The sequence below is a fragment of the Miniopterus natalensis genome, chromosome 4 (assembly GCF_054644295.1).
Source record: "Miniopterus natalensis isolate mMinNat1 chromosome 4, mMinNat1.hap1, whole genome shotgun sequence".
In the NCBI taxonomy this organism is placed as follows: domain Eukaryota; kingdom Metazoa; phylum Chordata; class Mammalia; order Chiroptera; family Miniopteridae; genus Miniopterus; species Miniopterus natalensis.
In genome coordinates, this window is record NC_142084.1 from 46,951,127 (window position 1) to 46,974,009 (window position 22,883).

General features: G+C 39.5%; 1 pseudogene; it reads left to right on the forward strand.

The window, feature by feature from the left end:
• Window positions 1-1,599: 1,599 nt before the first annotated feature.
• LOC107525611 (small ribosomal subunit protein uS8 pseudogene) lies at window positions 1,600-1,957 on the forward strand (annotated as a pseudogene).
• The last annotated feature ends 20,926 nt before the right edge of the window (window positions 1,958-22,883 follow it).

Below are 22,883 nucleotides of genomic sequence, written 5' to 3' on the forward strand. Positions count from 1 at the left end.
TCTCAGTAGGAATAGATAATAATTTAAAATCAGACAACCTAAAGCATACTAGTTTCTGTGAGTTTATGATTGACCTTAATCAGAGGGTCCAAACTCAAATGCCTTCAAAAGCTGTGTGGGAAATAGTATATGTGGGAGCCGGGGGGTGGTTGTCATTCAGAAGGGAGTGGTAGAAACTTCAAACTGACAAGTATACAACCTGCCAGAAAAAATTAAAAATGAAAACGAAGCACCACCATGTTGTTAGAACAGGTGTTCAGTCCAAATTGTAGCTGTTGGCCATGTGTCTATGTCCTTGACTTAAAGTCTTACATTGGTCAACTTGTAGCCTCTATTTCAGTTGGTTATGACTTCATAGTGACACTATTTTAGTGACACTACAATAAAATGTGTGCACATTTGAGCACAATATGATGCAACACAGAAACTTTTGGATACACTGGAAGAGCAAGAATGGGAGGGGGTGGGTAATGAGACTGTGAACGCTGCATCTACCCACATGGCCTTGAATAAGCTACTGAACCTCTGTTTCCTGTGTAAAATGGGATAAAATATCTGTATCAGGAGATGTCTTTAGGTTTAAATGAGATAGCTTGTAAACTTTACAGAATGCTTGGTACAAAGTAGGCACTAAATAAATAAAGTCCTTTAATTAATTTTGTGGCAGAAAATACTGGAAATATTCTGCAGAAAATGAGCTATCTCTAGCACTAATATATGTATTTGGTGATGTGAAACATGATGTAGAGATAAGTTCCCTCTCCCTCGACAAGGCTATTGATCGGCCCCTTGCCTAAGTCTAAGCTGAAAATGTCAAACGGAGATTGCTCACAGCTGAGAACAAGGTAGGCTACATGCTTTAGCTACTAAATTCAAAGTCGCACTTTTACTGTTTTTCCCCCCCTTCTCCCTTAGTTGTTGCCAAATGCAGGGACGGTACCTAATTCTTTTCTTGTGTTTTCTTTTTTTTTTTAAAATATGTTTTATTGATTTTAAAGAGAGAGGAAGGGAGAAGGAGAGGGAGAGAGAGAGAGAGAGAGAAACATCCACGGGCTGCCTCCTGCACGCCCCCTACTGGGGATCGAGCCCACGACCCAGGCATGTGCCCTGACCGGGAATTGAACTGGCGGCCTCTCCGTGCGCAGGACGATGCCCAATCAACTGAGCGGCACCGGCTGGGCTTTTCTTGAGTTTTCTGAATGACAACTCCACCCAGAGATCATGGGGTAAAGTATGATCTGGGTCTGGGAATAGGGTGGGTTTCTATAACTGTGACCAACAAATAATGCTGCCCATTAGAGGACTCAGCTGGGCACCTGAGACCCTCCAATGTGCCAGATGGAAGGGCCAGTGCCAGATTCCTCCCAGAGAACAGAGTCTGAATTTCTCAGCCTTGGAAGGTTCCTGAAGCCTTAGAGCAGCTGCATGTCCAAAGAGTGGCCAGATTCATCCCTTTTCCATAGCATAGATGTGATGCCCATTCCCACTCTGCCACATATGAGCTCTGTGAAAAAAGGAGTCACCAGTGGGAAGGTGAAGTGAGCTGTGGGAGAGATAGTTATTAAACTATGATAGGGGGAGCCCTCCCACCCTCTCTCCACCATAATGGTGCACACAAATGCCCTGGCTGGTGCTCTGAAGAACATCAACAATGCCGAAAAGAGAGACAAATGCCAGGTTCTTATTAGGCCTTGCTCCAGTCATCGTCTGGTTTCTAACTGTGATGATGAAGCCTGGTTATATTGGGGAATGTGAAATTATTGATGACCACAGAGCTAGGAAAATTGTTGTGCACCTCACAGGCAGGTTGAACAACGGTGGAGTCATCAGCCCCAGATTTGATGTGCAACCCAAAGATCTAGAAAAATGGCAGAACAACCTGCTTCCATCCTATCAGTTTGGTTTCATTGTGCTGACAGCCTCAGCAGGCATCGTGGACCATGAAGAAGCAAGATGAAAACACACAGGAGAGAAGATCCTGGGATTCTTTTTCTAGGGATGTAATAAATATGTGCAAATAAAGTGCCTTAATGAACTCTGGTGCTTCACTCGGTCGTGTTGAACATGACAGCAGAGTAGCAAGAGGTCCTGTGACAGTGTGCAGCCTTTGTGTTAATTGGAGAATGCTGTTTCCCTGAAGTGAACAAGAAAGCCTTGACTTGTGATAACTCAACATCAGGCTCATGGCTCAGCAGAGGAAGGTGTCTGGCCCTGGATCGTTAAATCTGGGTTGGGATCCAGGTGGTGAAGCTGTCCCTTTCTGGAGTCTTATGTCAACCCTGGAAGGAGTGGTGCCTCTTCTGTTTATAGCTGGAAGGAGTGGTGCCTTTTCCTGCCTGCCCTAAAGATATATGGTTAGTTAACTATGTAAGTAAATACTTAATAAGGAAGCAGGCAGAAAGACAGCTAGAACCCACAGCTCACTAAGACTTATGTCAAAGTAAATTTGGATGGTATGTCAGTAACATTTTATTTTATTTCTTTAAAATTAAATTTTTTAAAATTGATTTCAGAGAGAGGAAGGGAGAGGGAGGGAGAAACATCAATGATGAGAGAGTCATTACTCAGCTGCCTCCTGCACGCCCCCCAATGGGGATCGAGCCTGCAACCCGGGCATGTGCCCTGATGGGGAATCAAACCAGCAACCTCCTGGTTCGACGCTTAACCACTGAGCCATGTGAACCAGGCTATCAGTAACATTTTAACAATGTGTTCATAAAATGGCATTTTATTTATTTTTCAAAATTTATCTTTATTGTTGAAAGTATTATAGATGTTCCTCTTCCCCCCCCCATTGACCCACAAAATGGCATTTTAAAAACTAGTTTTACTGTAAAAAATTTTTGATAGGGATAGCTGAGCTTGATTGTCTTTAGGAGATAAAGTTTTAAATCATAAGTAAGGGAAAACTGTTGGATAGGATTGAACACACAGCAACAAGCAGAGTAGGTTTTTCAGTCTGGGGATGGGTGAGGGGTGCAGTAATACACTGAATTTTAAAACCACAGCAGGCTTCAGGCAGCACATATTCGGTGTTTTACTTTTCAGCTCATACGTGCTATGTGTATTCTCTGAGCAATTTCTCCTGTTATGTTTTTGCATTTACCCTAATCTCTCCACTCTTTATTGTCCCGATACCCTGTGAGTAGCTGCATGCAGGTTACGATTAGGAGATACCAGTATAGGCTGAGTACAGCTTTCATTTCAGCTTCGAACTGCTTAATTCTATGCATCACATCAGGGAGTAAAAAATATTGTCTGAATACCTAACGTGAGTTGAGTGGTGTTCTACACTAACTCTTGCATGTCTTCGTTCAAGAGTAATATTTATTGAGAGCCTGCTTTGTACCAGGTACTCTTCCAGGTGCTGTGAACACATCTTTGAACAAAACAAAGCTCCCATTCTTATAAAGTTTACACTCCAAAGGAGGAATGCAGATCAGAAAAAAAATCAATAGCTATATTCTGTGTTTATAATGGAGAAAAAAAAAAAAAAGGCAGGGTAGGAGACGTGACCAGGCAAGTGAGGTGACAATTGAGCAAAGACCTGAAACAAACTGTGGATGGAGCCATGCGGACTCCACCTGAATGATCCAGGAAGAGACAACAGCCAACAGTCTACAACGGCCTGGAGGCAGGAGGCACCTGCCTGTGTGAGGAAGAGCTAGGAGAGCTAGAGGTGGAGAAGCTGGTGAGTGGAAGGAGATGACATCAGAGGGGCCTTCAGGACCCAGATCATGACCAATCATAGAAGGGCCTCGTAAGGATTTTGGATTCTATTTTACTGAAATGGAAAGACATTGAAAGGTTTGAATATAGAACTGACATTTTATAAAGATCCTTGCTACTGGGTGTGGAAATTCTTGACTGAGCTAACTATGCTATCTATGACTGAAACTTTATCATCTTGTTTTCACATACAGTGACAATGTGGAAAATCATTGCGCAGACTTTGTTCCCACAGTTATAAGGCAAATTGTGCTTGACAATTATTATTCCCTGGTATGATACGCCAGGTGTGGTGACCTGCCTCTTAAAGAGGCAGTGCCTGAAGGATTTATTTTCCTTCAAGGGTGTCTTTAGCTTAAGTCTGTAGAATAGTCTATCCTGCTTTCAAAAGCTGTGACACTGAAATCTAGAACTGTTTTGTTTTGCCCTTTTCATTCTTTGCATCTCATAAACGGCAGATCAGACCACAGTCTGTTGGTTAGAATTACGAAGTGGTAGTATCTGAGTTCAGTACTTTCTAATTGTATGTATTAGAACAAGGGTATTTTTCAAGTCTTAAGTTTTGGATAATGTCAAAAGTGATTACTAAATGAGCAATCTAGCTTGTTTCCACAGAATTACAAATTAAAGCACCCCAGAGATGAGTCAAGTCAGGTAGTTTAGAGAAAAAGAAATAAAACATTAAAATTTTTTTTATGAAAGTATAAGGACTCATTTATGCCCAAGAGAGAGCAGGGTCAAAGGCAAAGTGAAATGTGAGAAACAGGAAAAGGGGCTTCCGGGAGACAGCGAGGCATTACCACGCTGAAACCACTTTTCGAAATGTCTCCGTGATCCTCATTAAATGCTCTTTATTTTTAGAATAAGTTGAAATGTTCCTGGACTATCATGAAATGGCTGAAAAAATAGGATAATATATTCCCCATGTAAGCTAGGAAGGCCATAGAGAAGGAGAATATGACATTTTGCCTCACAGCTGAGTTGCTTGGTGAATTAGGCTCTAAATGTCTGTGAGAAATTATTACTGAAAAGTGAGATCATACCCAAATACTAAATAGAATGTAGTGTCAGTAAAGACAAACTTGCATATTTTATTCTTCCCTATAAAACAATAAATTATACCATTTTGTCAGTAATGAACTATTAGTTAGCTAAAATTTTATTTTAAATGAAGGAATTAAGTCTCTCTATCCTCGTAGGGAACTAATAAACTAGAAATATGACCTTTATAACTTAAAAAGGTAAAAAGTTTTGATATTTGATTGATATCTTTTTAAAAAAATATATAACCTGGAGTAATTTATACTGTTGTCATACCAGTTTTGACCCTTCTATCAGTGTTAAATATCTACAATTAAAATTTTCATGTATTTCTTCCAAATACATCAGATATGTTAGTTTCTATACACAATTATGCTTGTTTTGCTGTAAAGATATGAAACTGTATCTGGAATGACTTGTTATTACTGCCCTCTAGTGCGGTGTAGTGATTCCAACCCCAAATAACTGGGCTGTTAGACCTAAATGAAAAAAGAAATTCTTGTGTAAATCAAGTAGCTGGATACCCAAGAACATATGTGACCTCAGGCCATTGGTTTCAACTCTTTAATTCTAATTTTCTTCATCTATAAAAAGACAGTTACAAAAAGATTGAATGAAATATGTAAAAACATCTAGTATAGTAGATGCTACATAAAACATAAGTCTCTTCCTATACTCTTATGAATTAAGGGATAGTATGATGATAGCTATATGTAAAATATGGCACTTGATTGGCAAATTCAGTCTAATTTATGGGTTTAAGGCAACAGGAAAGTGAATCACTATTCCTTGAACTGTAATCTCATAGCTAATATGACATAATTTCTCAGCACAGGCAAACTTGTAGTGTATGTCTTATTTTGGTGCCTTCAGTCTTCTTATTTTCTGGTTTTTTTTTTCTTTTCTTTCTAAAATTTTTATCCTCACTTGAGGATATTTTTTCCATTGCTTTTCAGAGAGAGAGGGAAAGAAACACTGATGTGAGAGAGACACGTTGATTGGTTGCCTCCCGCATGTGCCCCAACCGGGGCAGGGATGGAGCTTGCAACTGAGGTACATGCCCGTGGCTGGAATCAAATCCGGGACCCGTCAGTCCACAGGCAGACGCTCTAACCACTGAGCAAAACCAGCCAGGGCTGGTTTTTTCCCCTCTTTTATATTGAATTTATTGGGGTGACATTGGTTAATAAAATTATATAGGTTTCAGGTGTACAATTCTAGAATGCATCACCTGTATATTGTATTGTGTGTTAACCACCTTCAGACAAGTTTCCTTCCATCACCATTTTCATTTTCTTGTTTTGTGGTGGTTCTTCTTTTGTATGCTTTTTAAGGAACCTATATTATGAGTTCACAGAATCTTGGAGTACGAAACACTTAGATTGGAACATGAGAAACCTTTATTCTGATGCAGGATTTCCTTCTACCGCATGCCTGACAGGTGATCATCCATCCTCTACTCGGATACTTTCAACAGAAATGAGTTAAAACCCATATAAACAAGAAAACAACTCTAGTTGGGCTATCAGCTATTAAAGCGTGTATACATCTTTTAGGGACACCCTGTATATAGAGCAGTGATAGTTTTCTCAGACTCCCTTAAAGTCGAGTGTTTGCTACTTACTAAGTTGATACCAATGGAATCTAAGTGATAGTGCTGTGTTGCAGTCAGAGATTTAGGCACCGAGGCACTCATCCCTCATATGCTCTGTTTACTTCCTATGAGGCAGAACAAGGTTGTGTGTGCAGTGCAGCTTCAATTAGGCAGACAAACAAACCTAAAGAAGATTGAAGAGACTTGGCTCCTGAATGACAGTCAACCCCTGTCTGGAACACTAACTGTGGGTTTTTTTTTAACAAAAAATAAACTTTTATCTTCTTTAGGCTATTGAGTTAGTATTGATACAGCACCCTGTTATCCTAATTCATCCAGAGGATACTTCACTTTTTCTGTTCTCTGGAAGAGACTGGTTAAGATTGGATCCCTCCCTCCCTCCCTCCCTCCCTCCCTCCCTCCCTCCCTCCCTCCCTCCCTCCCTCCCTCCCTCCCTCCCTCCCCTCTCTCTCTCTGTCTCTCTCTCTTTCTTTCTTCTTTCTTTTTTTTTAAATTGTTGAAAGTATGACAGATATCTCCCTTTTTTTCCCCACTGATCCCCTCTACCTGGCATACCCCCCTCCCCCGCAGGCCTTCACCACACTATTGTCTTTGTCCATGGGTTATGCATATATGCATATCAGTTATTTGATTAATCTCTCCCCACTGACTCCCCCACCCCTGCCTTCCCATTGAGATCCCTCAGTCTGTTCCATGCCTCTAAATGTCTCTGGATGTATTTTGTTCCTCAGTCTATTTTGTTTATTAGATTCCACATTTGAGTGAGATCATGTAAAACTGAATCAGGAAGAATCAGAAAACCTGTATAGGCTAATAGGAACTGATGAAATCAAAGCAGTAATAAAAAATCTCCCAGCAAACAAACAAACAAAAGCCCTCATCCAGACGGCTTCATAGGGGGCTTTCTAATTCTTTGAGTTGTAGGGTTAGATAGTTTCCTAAAAATGTTTCTTGCTTTTTGAGGTAGGCCTTTATCGGCTATGAACTACCCTCTTAGGATTGCTTCCCTTGTGTCCCATAGATTTGGGGTTGTTGTGTGTTATTTTCATTTGTTTCCAGGAAATTTTTGATTTCTTTCTTGATCTTATTGGTAACCCAGTCATTGTTTAATAATATGCTACTTAGCCTCCATATGTTTGAATGTTTTTGAGTGTTTTTACTGTAGTTGATTTCTAATTTCATGCCATTGTGATCTGAGATGCTTGATATGATTTCAGTCTTCTTGAACTTATAGAGACTTATTTTGTGCCCTAAAATGTGGTCTGTCTTTGAGAATGACCCATGTGCACTTTGCCATCTTTAATCTCAACCTATTTATTTCTTGAATGTTTCATAGAACATGCTTATAAAATTATCTAAACTGATATATTTTTTGCTGAAAGATATTAAAGAAGAGATTTAATTTATTTAATAAGTATATAACTGTGGGGAGCCGGCGGGACTCCCCCTGGGGAGGGCCCGCCGGGCGAGGTGCTGCCCCAGGGTGAACACCCGGGGTGGCCCGTATGCCCTAGTGTCACCAAGAGAGGAATCTCTGGGGCATTGACCCGAGTGGTGGGCAGCGGTGCTAGCACTCGCCCTGCTCCCCCCGCTCCCCCTCCTTAAGGACTTGGCTAAGCTTAAGATTAACTGTGCATACATGAGGAAATACCTTTGTACAGGGGGCTTAGCAGAGGTCAAAAGGGCAGAAGGTCCTAGTTAACTAGACAAAGAGTTAGGTGGGGAACATACCTGGGACAAAGGTTACTGATTAAACCGCTGCCTTACTGAATGCGCTATAATTACAAGCTGAAAAATAAACTCGGGGCTCAGTCACGTACTGCAGCCCTCCCGATCCCATCCTGTCTCTTGTCTTTCTTTTCCAATCCTCACCCCCTCAATCAGGTTACTGTTCGACTGCCGGCAGGCTCCGGCATATAACAAGTCCGGTTATCTATTTATTGAGTCAGTTTTGGTAAGTTATATTTCCCAGGAATTTATTTATTTTGCATAAATATTAAAACTTCACAATTGTGAAGATTTACATAATTACTCCAAATTTTAAAAAGTTTTGCTACACCTTGATGTTATTTACTTAACTTTTAAAAATCATTCTCCCAATTATAATTTTAAATTATATTTGTCTTTTCAAGAAAGCAACTTTGCCTTCATTGATCATTTATTGTTTCCTGTTTAATTCCCAGCTCTTAACTTTACTATTTTATTCCTTATTTTCTGTGGGTTTAATTCTGTTCTTTTTTCTAAGTTATTAAATCAGAAACTTAGCTAATTAAATTTTAGCTATGAAACCATAAATTATATAAAAGTATGTTTAAAAAAATTTTTAAAAATTTATTAATTTTTAAAAATTTTTTGACACTATTGCAGATGTCCCGCATCTTCTCCATATTTGTGCACCTCCACCCAGCCCCTGCCCTCCCTCTTGGCCCTCCCCACACTATTGTCTGTGTCCAAAGGGTATTCATATACGTTCTTTAGCTAATCCCTTACCTTCCTTTATCCAGTCCCCCCACCCCGTTTCCCTCTGAGATTCGTCACTCTGTTCCATGCATGGATGTCTCTGGTTCTATTTTGGTCATCAGTTTATTTTGTTCATTAGATTCCACTTTTAAGTGAGATCATATGGTATTTGTCTTTCTTTGATTGGCTTATTTTGCTTAGCATAATAATCTCTAGGTCCATCCTTGCTTTCAAAAGTATGCTTTTAAACAAAATTTAGATATGAAGCAGTTCTTTCAAGGAATTATTATTCATTACTGAGAAGCATGTATTAAAATCTCCTCTTCTGATATTAGATTTTTTAGTTTCTCCTTAAGGTTCAATCTTTTTTTCTTTGTTTTGCTTTATGTATTTTGAAGCCATGTTGTTTGGTGCATATTAAAAAGTGTATATTTTTACCATATTTGATCTGGTTGGAATTTTGCTATCTCTTGCTAGCTATTCTACATTTTCTGCATTTTTTTTCCTTTCTTGCGTTTTTTTAGATTAAGTTTTATATTTTATAAAGCTGGAACTTTTGTTCCATTTTTCTCCTTTACTGGTTTGAAAATTACCTTCTTATTCTAAAAATTCTAACGTGCATATTAAACACAAGTTTAAATCAAATAACTTAACCCTTTTCCCATAACATACAAAGACTTTCTAAATGCTCTAACATTAAGAGATATTTCATACAGTCAATGTTTATTTAATGTTCACTATGTTTACTATTTTCTTTGCTTAATTGTCTTTTTAAAAAAATTTATTCCTTCTGGGATAATTTTTTTAAATCCTAAGACATTATTTAAAAGTTTAGTGAAGATATCTTAATTGTAAGCCCTCTTTTTTTTTTTTTTTTTTTTAAATCTGAAAGGTATAATTTCATATTCTTTTTGAAAGATGATGGGTTATTGCCTATCAACATTTTGAAAATACAGTTCCACTGTTTTCTAGATTGTGCTGTTATTATTGAGAAATCAGATGTCAGTTTAATACTTCTTCCTATATAATTTCCCTTTCCTCTTGAGTTGACTCCAAGATCTTTGTGTCTTTGTTATGTGCAGACTATGATATGATGCAAAAAAACCCCCAAAATTCTGCTAAGAGTTCGTTTGTTTTCTTCAATCTGTATCTTGGAGTGTTTAATCAGTCCTGGATATTTCTCAACCATCATCTCTTCAAATACTTTCTCTGCTCTATTCTCTCTTCTCCCTACGGAGCTCCAAATTAAAGTAGGTCGTATGTGCTCACACTACTTTCCATATCTCACTCATTTAGTGATTGCTAACACCATGCCCCCCTCCCTTTCTCTTATAGCTAAGGAAACCCTGCTTTGGAAGTAGGAGGTAGGTTTTCTGTGTAAAGATAAAGGCAAAGATTCTTTATTTGAAATCTCATCATTGATTAATGTATAGTCTCTTTGTGAGATGCTTCCTCTTCTCGATGGATGTTTCCAAATTTGCATATGATGAAGTTTAGATACCGAGAGACTGCAAACACTTTTATATCTATCCTGTTTCATTTTGTTAACTTCCTTGCTGTCATATTTTCAGGAGTTCTCAGTCCTATAATTGTCCAGTTTTCATGGTTTCTGTACTCCTTGCTACAGTGAAGTTTATTGATTTCTTTGCTTGCTCAGATTGAAAGGGGCATTAGATATCTCACCTGCCCAGGAGGGCCAATGAATTAGAGGCAGGAGCACCTTTGAATGACAAGGTGCCATCTCTTTGTGTGTCATTAAGTTTGGTTACTAGGATATTCTCTGTATTTTGTTATCACGGGCAACTGTACATTGATGAAAGTTTTAAAAAATGTTTGGGAAACTCCTGGAGAATTAGGATTAGTGAGTTACCTGTCATCAACATGTACAAAGAGTTCCAATTAATGGCCTTCTATGTGTGTGTGCGGTGGTGGTAAATTTAATATATCTCTACCTTCTTCTTAAAAAGACAACAAAGCCAGGTTCTTCCCTTTTGTTTTTGGTAACTTTAGAAGAGAATCAGTCCCTACGAACTGAAGGGACAAGACTAAATGAGTTAGCACGGCTTGGATTTAATTAAGATGAACAGGCAAAGAAAGAAAGGAAGCCTGTGCTTTTTGAATAGATGCCCTTTTATTGGCAAACAAGGGCAATGAGAATGCAATTCCACTATGTTTAATCACTGGTTTTGGTATTTTAACATTTACCTTATTACTTTACTATTGATTTTTTTTTTTTTCTGGTTTCATAGGCCCACAATGACATCTTGTTTTAATTTTATTTCTTTTATAATCAGTGAAGCTGAACATTATTTTCATATAATTATTGTTGTATTTCAAGGTACAAGAAACATGCTAGATACACACATTAGGAGCAGAGATATTGGAGTGCCTGGTATATATCAGTTCATGGGTTCATTTAGGTGCAGAAGTTAGTAGAAGGGAGAGCTCAGTGTAAAAATTGTGGAATGCATCATGAAAGAGATGGAAACTTGAAAGATGAGGACTTCTGATCTGGTATAAATATTTCAGAGTTCTTATTTACTTGATGCTTATTTGCTGAGTATGCTCATATATTGCCTAAAAGTAGTGAGAATTAAATATCAAAACAAAACCAAAACGTGGGTTAGAATTTTTAGCCAGAGCAGTTGGTGTGGCCTTCATTCAGAGCGGGAGAGAGACTACACTGAATAATTTGACACAAGAAATAACCGTATGTGAGCCGGAAATCTGAATCAAGCAAGTCCAGAGGCTGACAGGTTCTGGATAATCTGTGAAGTCTTAAGTAGCTGTGACCACGAGCTAGGTCTGTTAAAAGGAGTCAGCCTCAGGAATTCAGTCTGGCCAAGAAGGATGCAGTTCCCCATGCTGTGCATTTGCTCCAATGTCACCTGCAAGAGAAGCAGAGTGGAATAGATGGGCTGGGGCGTATTCCGCCAACAGACTGAGGACGGGCCTGTAGAGGTTGTGTCTCTGCTCGAGCCTGGGAGCTGTGGTCAGAGCCAGTGAGGGGATGATCAGTTTGGGAACATTACTTCTCTTCTCCCTATGAAACATAGAAAATAGTTCCAATAAGAGGCGGAAGACCAAATTCCCTCGTTTCTGTGAAGTGAAATAATATTCTTGGAGTGGCTAGTCAGACTGCCTATGAACACTCACAGGTTTGGGGCATGACTGCATGTTAATTTATGGGAGTGGATGGAAAGGTGAATCATTATTTATAATCTCTTGTACTTCTCTCATTTCTATTGCATATCGAATGAAGGGTGTTTGAAACATGGGTTGACTTTCTGATTATGTTTACCCTACAGGTGTATTCTTCCTTCCAAAGGTAAGGGAGGCAGCAGAGCAGAAGAAAGAAGGCGTTCCCAGGTAAGTGTAGGAAGTTAGGGCCACACAGTGGGTGATAGACCACACTTTTTGAACTTTTGCCATCAAGGTGTGTTAGCAGATAGAAAAGAAATGGGAGCTGAGCACCATTCTCCGTTGCTTAAGAGAACTGCGCGTAGTGCTTAGGCCGCAGGACAGTGGCATCCTCGTGTAAACTCTGCTTTGTTGGGCTTCTGAAAGCCTCGGTTAAAAACTTCTCATTCAGCCTTTATCAAGGGGACAGGTTGAACCTGTTGGCCAAGGTGATATTTGTAGTCATGTTTCCGATGTCCGGAGTAAGGGGACAGGTAAGCAGCTTCCTTTATGGGGTGCTCCCTGTGCAAGGCTTGTTCTTCTGTGTGTGCTAATCTTTCAAGGCATCACTGTCACATACAATTCACCCATTAAAGCTGCTGATGGAAGCTGATCGAGAAAATGATTTTTTGCAGCACTATTATATAGTGAAAAGAACAATAATATATTCTAGTGTATTTTCCACTTAGTTTATTGCTCTCTTCACAATCCTACTCCATTACATTTTATCTCTCCTTTTCATTCCAATAAACTTTATCTGCTCCTACCTATTCTGTTATCTCTTTTTTACCTCTATCCTTGTAAGTACTCCTTTTATTTATTTAGAATTAGTTTTCCTCTCTCCTTTGAAACTGCCTGTCTCAGGAAATGCCACACGATCCAGCTTTGCTGTTGTTGCCCCGCCGACATTGTTCTTGATCAAAAGTCTGATTTGTAGTTTCAATTACTTTGCTGAAGACTTCCCTACTAATTGATTGGGGATGCGAATTCATTCTTCGGGTGACAGGCCCAAACGTGGCAGGTGAAAAACATCTAATGGAGGGAAAAAAGCAAACAAAACAATGTGGGATTCTTTACTTGTCCGTTTCTAGAGCAGTGTAGGAGAGATATGTAAATAATGGAGCTATTTATATCAGCTGTCACTCTGCTTTACCTGAGAAGAGGCTGCAGTTCCTTTAAACAATTCTGCCTGCCCTCTCTTTGGATGGGTGATAACTGTAAAACATTTTCAGTGTCAAGAATTATACATTTTAATGCCATTTTTCATTTTAATGGAGCTGGAAGCTTTGAACTTCGTCCTGATGGAAATCTTCAACCGGCCCTGAGTCCACTGTTACATTGCATAGTTAAAGGAAAGGCACCAGTTTTGTCTCTGCAAATATATAATCATATGCACGACCAATTTTTAATTGAAAGTGAAAGAAGAAAAATAACTTTAATGTTTTGGAACCGATTAGACATATTTCCCTCCGGATATAGGATCCCCTCCTCCCCTGGAATTTAAAAATGCAAACATTTGGAGAATTTAAAATAAGTATGCTGTTGCTTTGCTAAATATTTGTTGAAACATTTATGTTGCTTTCCTGGAAAACATCTTCTGCTCTAGGCTTTGTGATTCTTTCCAAAAGTTTCTTTTCTTTTAGGAAACGTTTTTATTGAGAGGATAGATCGTGTGCTTAAGAACATATGTTTCTGCAGTTTTATGAGCTGATTCATTTCCTTTCTCCTTGTCTTTTATATTTTTGACTGTACTTAAAAAAATCTAAACCACATGAAGTTAACTCATTGAATATGTATTTAAAGATAATGGAATATAAAAATGAAATATTTAATTCTTTTCTTTGGTACACTGTATTAAAAAACTTTGTAAGTAGTTTTTGTATCCTCTTGTTTCCATTATACAATTGGGTATTAGAAATTGATACGCTTCATAAATCATTTTTTTTTCTTTTATTTTCATTCTACAGTTACATAGTATAAAAAATTGATACTATGCTTGTATGAGAGAAAGCTCTCTTTTCATTATTAGGACCAGGAAACCTAGCTGAATTCATTTTTCAGGGTATATCATACAAAAAAGAATAATTGTGTCTCTTTGAAAGTCATGCTGTGGAGCTGGTGTTATGTCTTTAGAAATACAATCTTTGGTGTAAATAATACATGTAAAATTATAATTCAGGAAAACTGGATAGCGAGATTCAAGCCATAGCTCCTTTAGCTGCATGCCCTGGGCATTATTTCACCTCTCCAGGTTGCATTTTCTTCGTTGGTAAAACTGGAGGCCATACTTGCCTTAATTTGCAGGGTTTTGAATATAAGATGAGGTGATCAATAAAAACGCTTTGCTGTGTGTGGCTCTTTCCCAATGTAAGAACTGTCTTTAACTTTGTAGATCTTCACACAGTAGCCCTTCTGTGACCATGTGATGCAGTTGAAAATAAATTAAAACTGTCTGGTAACCCAGATGCAAAAGTGCTTATTCTAGCTATCTCACTTGTTAGTGATGCTAGCAGTTTATTTCACCTTGCTCTTTGTCAGTGGATTCAAATGTACTGTCAAGATAAAGAGATTGACTCATCTTTACAGTACTACTGTGAGGCATAACCAATAAAAAAGAATTTCTCTGTTTGGAAAAATCAACAAAGACTTCACAAATGGTACACAGGAGTGTTATAATTCTGCCTTCCCAGCGTGGCTCCTGGGATTAATGTATTCATGCATCCAAGTAGTACATCAGCTTTAGTACAGAGTAAGCGAGTGTAATTTTCCTGCCCATTTAGCCCATCAGAATTCTCTTACTTCCTGAAATAGTTCATTCATATTTTCCAGGATTGATAATAACTGGTCACATCTTCATTGTACGGCTATAAACTCCATTGCTGAACATTTTCAGGAGCCTAGAGGGTTCACGAACCTGTAGTCCCTAATTATTCAGTGCTGTAGGAGCGAAAGGAAGACAAAAACACAAGCTAGATGGCGTTTAGAGAATGTTCTTGATAATGCCCTTTGGGGAGAAAAACAAAATCTTACGTTGTGAAGTCACTTTATTTGAAATACTTTATTTACTTTTGGCATATCCAAGTACCAACCTGCAGTAACATGAAGTGACTGGAAAGCCAAGGAGATGCTCAGGCAACATTTTAAGTCTCCAAAAGAACTGGAGAGGAAATGGTATTGTTTATTCTTAGTGGAATTTTATTTTATTTTTTTAATATATCTTTATTGATTTCAGAGAGAGGAAGGGAGAGAGAGAGAGAGAGCTCTCGCAGTGGTCCAGATGACACATAATGGGAACTTGCACCAGCCTGGTGGCAGCTGAAAGAGAGGGAAGTGAATACATATGAGAGTCAACTTGGGCTTGATAAGGAAAGTGATGACTGATACGCTGGAAGCTTGCGTAATAGGATGAAGGAAGTTGACTGAAAATTATCTCTTAAATTTGTGGGGTTCTAATATATGGTGGTGGGCACACAGTGCAATATTTGGATCTTGTAACATAGAAACCCACACCTGAAACCTATGTGTTCGTATTAACCAATGTCACCCCAATAAATTTAATATAAAAAAATATAAAGCCCAAACACTCAGCATGGATAAACGGACTTTTACAATCTGGCTGCTGCCTGTTTCCTTCTTTTTCTCCTTACAACCTCCCCTAGGCTTTCTGGGCCTTCGTGCTAATAGTCCCATCTGCTTATAAGGCACTAATCCCACTCACCTGTCTCCATCTTCTCATCCCTGGTAAACAACATTCACAATTACTTGAAATTTTACTCTCACCAAAAGCATTCCCAGACTGCCCCACACTCCTCTGTGCTAACTCTTTTCTCCTTCATGTGTATATTGTGGCCTTAGGCACATTGTAGTATAATGTATATGTTCACCTATGTATCTACCCTACAGGACTCTGAGCTCCTTGGAAAAAAGGTGGTTTCTCTGTCTCCTTCTCTGTCCCTCTGGTGCATAGTAATTCACAGGCAGACAGTAATTCAGTAAATAATTATTAAATAAACAAATGTAGTTACTAAAACCTAGAAATTATCATAAAACATGACAGTCTAGTAAGGAGAATATATAAATAAAGCATTAAAATGTGACATATTCTGCATATTCTATCCCAGGCTTGTTTAGGTGTCATAGTAACACAGGCGTCACTGACTACGCAAGCCCCACCTGACTGTGGGTCCTAATGGCCGTCACCTCCAGGCTTCAGATATTCATCTGTAGGTGAATGAAAACTATTAGAGTCTGGGAAAATATTGATAACCTCCACTTGCCCATCCTAAAATAGAGAAACAAAGAGCAGAGAAAGAGAGAGAGAGAGGAAAAAGGAGACAGGAGAAGGCTAGTACACTTCCAAAGGTAGGCATGGGGATACTGCATTGGTGAGAAAAAATGATCAGTAATCAGATGTTACGGGGTTGACAAATGGAAAGCAAGGAAAATAAGAAATGAAATGTAGACATTTTCAAATTTTAGCACAGCCAAGAAGATGAAAGGGTGAAACTATTTAATGTCCTGGAGTAAGGGCTTTTAATCTTTTCAATAGTCTAAGGGTCAATAGGTGGGATGTAGGCTATTCTGTGTGGTTGCACATGTCAGTACCATCAATGGTGATTGGGTACTATGAAGACAAAGACTATTCCAATAATTAGGAGTTTTCTAACACAGGACCGTTCTTCTAAGTAAGGAAAGAAATTCATTACTCTAAGACATGTTAAAAGAGTCTGAATAGCCACTTATCAAAACACTGGAGAGGAAAGTCCTGTATCATTTAAGGGGTTGAGAGAGTCTGTTTAACATGAGACTCTGTTCATTTATAATCTTTTACTTATAATGGCTGACAATTGTAATTCGAATTACATTAAAACTCTAGATTACACGCCTCTTGACTTGCTTTATAATTTCCTTCTTGTTCTATGTACTCTCTCTTCCTGTTAAACCTTAACTTATGCTACCAAGAAACTCTTTCTCACTGATCTCTACCCCATTTTGCACACACCATACCCAGTTGACTGCAGTGGTCTCTTTTCTGATCTGTTTTAAGTTTCTTTCCCTCTTGAAATCTTCTCAGACTAGCCTTCATCAAGTTCCTGTCACAGCGGCTGCTCCAGCCAACTCTATTTGTGACATGAGCCAATCCACAGGTCTGTGATACAGTCACTGCCTATCAGGATGTCAGAAGACACACATGTGCTTTTATATGAGTGGTTTGCTAATTTGGCTGACAACTGTCATTCCATCTCAGCAACCCCTGAGTCCGTTCAAAAATTTGACCAAGAAAATTTTGACTGTGCAAACAAAGAGCAGATAGAGAAATGTGATTATTTTATAAGATAAACATTTTTTTTGCTATATCATGGTTTTACATGAACAAAAGAACACATTCAAATATGTAAATAATAATGATGAGGAAGGGGCAACAATGGGGATGTGATTTGTATTTTCCATCTATTTATATGTACTAATTAGTTCAGCAAGGATAGTCCTGCTTTATGTACATATTAACACCGCTGTTCAGAACTCCTTTTTTTTTTTTAATTTTTCTTTATTGTTGAGAGTATTACAGGTGTCCCATTTTTTCTCCCCAATTGACCCCCTCCACCTCGCTCCCACCCCCTCCCCAGGCCTTCACCCCATTATTGACTGTGTCCATGGGTTATGCATATATGCATATAACTTCTTTGGTTAATCTCTTCCCACCCTCCACCCCCCTTCCCTCTTTCCTCTGAAATATGATCATCTGTTACATGCATCAATGTCTCTGGATCTATTTAGTTCATCAGATTATTTTGTTCATCAGCTTCTTGTTAAAGAAGACCCTTCAGCATTTCCTGTAGTGCTGGTCTGGTGGTGATGAACTCCTTTAGCTCTTCCTTGTCTGAGAAGCTCTTTATCTGACCTTCAATTCTAAATGATAGCTTTGCTGGGTAGAGTAATCTTGGTTGTAGTTCCATGTTTTCCATCACTTTGAATATTTCTTGCCACTCCCTTCTGGCCTGCAAAGTTTCTGTTGAGAAATCAGCTGACAGTCGTATGGGTGCTCCCTTGTGGGTAACTAATCGCTTTTCTCTTGCTGCTTTTAAGAGATTCTCTGTTTGTCTTTAACCTTTGGCATTTCAATTATGATGTGTCTTGGTGTGGGCATCTTTGGGTTCCTCTTGTTTGGGACCCTCTGTGCTTCCTGGACTTGTAAGACTATTTCTTTCCCCAGGTAGGGGAAATTTTCTGTAATTACTTTTTCAAATAGGTTTTCAATTTCTTGCTCTCTTTCTTTCCCTTCTGGCATCCCAATAATACAAATGTTGGGCTTCTTGAAGTTGTCCCAGAGGCTCCTTATACTATCTTTATATTTCTGGATTCTTTTTTTTTTTTCTCTTCTGGTTGGGTGTTTTTTGTTGCCTCATGTTCCAAATTGCTGATTTGATTCTCAGCATCCTCTACTCTACTGTTGATCCCCTGTAAATTATTCTTCATTTCAGTTCATGCAGCCTTCATTTCAAATTGGTACTTTATTATGCCATTGATGGTCTCAGTTATTTTTGTAATACTCTTACTAATACAGTTGAGCATCCTTATAAACAAAATTCTGAACTCTGTATTTGTTAGCTTGCTTGGATCTATTTCATTTAGTTCTTCTTCTAGAGATTTCTTTTGTTCTTTCCTTTGTGACAGGTTTCTTTGCCTCCACATTTTGGCTGCTTCCAGGTGTTTATTTCTATGTATTAGGTAGAGCTGCTATGTCTCCTGGAATTTATAGAGTGGCTTTGTGTAGTAGGTGTCCTGTAGGGTCCAGTAGCTCAGCCTCCCCAGTAACTTGAGCTGGGCCTTCTAGGTTATTCCCTGTGTGGGCTGTGTCGACTGTCCTGTTGTAGTTGAGCCTTGGTTGCTGTTGGCGTCACTGGAGGAATTGACCCCCAGCCAATCAGCTGTGAGGACCAGCTGCAGCTACAGCCAAAGAGCTGCTGTGTTGGAGATACCTGTATAGAGCAGGGTTTACTTCAGTGGGGCTTGGGGGTTCACCAAGTGCACCCCTTGAGTGTGTCACTCGTGGATGTGGTAGGGTTGTAATCCAGCATGGTCAAGTCTAACCACCAGGCGCACTGTCTCTGAGGCCTCCCTGGAGGTGCAAAGTCAGCCTCTGCCCAAGGCCACCCAGCATGAGCTACACAGCAAACCGTAGTTGGCTGCTACTTGTGCTGGGCTTGGAGGAGCCCAGGAGAGGCCAAGCTATGAGCCAGTGCAGGCTGCCGCTAGTGCCAGGCCTGGGGCCACTTATCAAGCCAGATGGGGCATGGTGCTGCTTGTTTGAGAGACTTTAGGAAAGTCCTAAGCATGAGGCTTGAGAGGCCACTTGCACAGAAAAGCCCCTGGAAATGGCCTGGATGAGCTGCAGGTGGGGAGGGGCGGGGCCTCCGGGAATCATGGGGCGGGGCCAAAGGTGTGAGTCAGGTGCTGGCGATTCAAATATGGTGCTTGCCTGCCCTCTGTGTGCGGGGAGGACTCGCCAAAGGAGCCATGGCCTCCGCCAGCCCTTCTGCCTGGGAGGAAGTCGCCCTCCACCTCTCGCCTGGATCTCAGGCAGGTTAGTTCCTCCCGAGTGTCCCAGGTCCTTTCAGGCTGCTGCCTGGCGCTGGGCTCAGAGGGAGTGTCCGAGTGAGTCCGTAAGCGGGCCCTTTAGAGGAGCTGCTGGGGCTCCCGCAGCCTCCGCTACCCTCAGGGACAGTCCCCGCTGGTTTCACAGCCCGGAGTTGTGGGGACGTCTCTTTCCGGCCCTGGAGCCCTGGAGCCCTGGGCTGGGGGCCTGCTGTGGGGCTGGGACCCCTCGCTCCTCCGGGAAACCTCCACCGCTGAGATTCCCTCCTGGGTTTAAGCTGCAGCACCGGGTGTGGGCCCGAGCGGCGTCCGGGATCCAGCCCCGGTCCGCCCGCGTCTCCACCCCTCCTCCTGCTCTTGGTGCTTCTTCTGTTCCCTGGTTGTGGGGCTTCTGTGCAGCCAGATTTCAGGAGGCTCTGAGTGACGGTGGTTCTGTATTTTAGTTGTAATTTTGATGTGGCTGCGGGAGGCAGCGGGTGCAGCTGTTACCTACGCCACCTTCTTGTTTCCTCCTAGAATTCTTAAAGATGGAGCTATTATTGGTAACTGTTTTTCAAAGAGCAGAGGACTTACCTTTTTTTTTGGATATAAAAACTGCTTTATCTTTCTGAAATATATTATACATCCAATTTCTTTCATAAAATGAAAATGCTAAATATAAACTTGACATTTCACTGATTTGGAATTAACATTATAAGATCAGTTGATGTACTTATTGAATTACTCATTCATTTTATGGAGCCCCTATTAGCTATCAAAACCAAGTTAGGCTCTGAGGCTGTAGTATATTATACTACAGGGAGGCATGGGCTTTCTTGCTCTCAATGTACAGATCTTGTTCTAATTGCAGACTTTCTGTTAGATAACCTTGCTATCAGGCCCTTGGGTTTAACTATCCTTGAGAGTGGACTCACCTCTAAGCAATGTCTTCTCTACCTCTTTTTTTTGTTAAATTTTCTGTATATATAATAAAAATTAATATGTAAAGTACATATATAAATTAAATATAAATCTGCTACAAGCATCCTAAGGGGCTCTCCTTTGAGTAATTGCATAAGTTTAGTGTACACACTTGTCATCAATTTTAGGCGCTGAGAGGTCACAAACATGTATTAGGATAGAAATAGATTGTTCAAGGGAGTATAAATTATAATTGATTATGTAGTTGCTACTGCTTCTTGTTTTTGTTAGAACTGTGGAAGTATAAACAATATTTATTAAGTAATAATTTCTGGTTTTATACTCAAAACTTTAGACTTTTTTAGTGTTCTTTCATTTATTGGATATAGCTGATGGTTTACTGATGTAACCAAGATGGAGAAAATTTTATTAGAATTTCAGGGAGGTTGGGCTTACTTAGATAACAAATAGCTCCCTGAGGTTGAATAGTATTGCATTTCCCAGGCATTGTGGGCAGTGCAGGGTGATGTGGAGGGCACGTAGGCTTTGGAATATAACCAGACATATAGGAGAAAAGGCTGGAGTCACCAACAGGGTAGAAGGCTGTGAGGTACATGGCCTAATTTCTCCCCATGATGCCTATAATCCTCAGTAAACTTCTCACACTCATAAAATTGTGGGTACAGATATTTTGGGAAAACAGGAATGGGGCTGAAATTCATTTCTGAGATGGAACCCAAGAAAATAAAGTTAAGAATTTGCAGAAATCACAGAAGGGAGGTTTCTGGATTTTGCAGGCCACAATATTGGCTGTTCGATCCAAATTTACTTAAATTTTTAAGGGAAAGAGAGTCCCAAAATGATGCTTAGGCTTCATTTAAACCAGAATTAGGGCAAAAGTAAAATACTAAGCAGGAATATTGTCTGCGTGCTTGTGAATGGTTTCTAATTACAAGGAAGCATGAATTTGTAGCTACCATATGGACAGGTGCTTCATTTTTCTTCATGTAATGTAAATAAACATGTTTTTAAAAAATCACTCTTATTAGTTTAAATTGGTATTTCTGGGCAGGGATTTGCTAAATTTTTCATCCTTGCAACTCTTCAGAGAGTCTAATAGAGCTTAAAGGTAGTTAATGTCATTGATTGTCTCACTAACTGAATGACAATAGTGGGTTCCTGTTAACATGTCCCAAGCAAAGTATGAAAGGGACACAGGCAATGACAAGAGAGTTGGAAAAGTGAGATAAAGGAATTGGTAGAAATGAAAGATTATTGAATTACTCTAGATCTACACAATAGAAGTACATAAATATTAGAGTAAATATCTTGCTCTTGATTCACATTGTGATATGTCATCAAAGTTTCAAAGAGTAATTCATGTCATTCATCAAGCAAAAACCAAAGTTAAACAAAATCCAAAAAATCTATGGTTTAAGTTAATGGAAAGAAAGGGGGCATTTTAATGTGAACCCAGCTTAGATGTGGTCCAAATGGAAATTAAGTATGTGTTTTTCCAAGTTTGATTCTCAGCCCACTTGTTAAATTATAATTACATGATGCACTTGTTAAAATCCAAATGTACGAGCCCCACTATAAAATGCTTGGTCGGAGATTCTGGGATAAAGAGCTCAAAAACTGCATTTTTAATCTGCACCCCAGGTGATACCTGACGTTTGCAACCACAGACCTAGCATACAGATTTCACTGTGGTTTCTGAGTTGATGCCTTTGATTAATATTATAGGGTACAGGGAAAATGACAAGGGAATATCTGTTGGTAACTAGACAGGCAGGGTGGTGTGGCAGTGAAATGAGCTTTATGGTAAAATGGACTAGGATTTGACTAGATGATGCCTTGGGCAAGTCATTTAATTTTCCTTTTCCTTTGTCTTCCTTCCTGTAAAATGCAAATAGGAGTACTCCTGTAGGATCATGGTCATGAATAAAGATAATTTCTGTGAAGAGCCTGGCATATATAGGGTATTTGATAAGTCGTAGCTATAATTGTTGAGCCCTGAAAATGGATGTTTTGCTGTGGTTAAATTGTGCAACCCTAGATCCCAGATAACTGTTGGGAAGCACACAGATCCCACATTAGAAGAAAATATTCTGTAAACAGGTCCCCTAGTCCAGTGCAATCACTACCAATACCAAATCTACAGAGGGCAAATATCCCCTAAGAAATTCATGGCCGGCGGACAAATATGATCCCATAAGAAATTCGTGGCCTAAGAGAAAATAAAATCTGTTGCAGGAATATGGTAGTATAATGCAAACTTTCTACTTCTTTGTAGCAGAACATGACTGTAAAGGAAAAGTGTAACTTCCTAAGGAGCAAAAAGAAATCATTTTTAACTAAA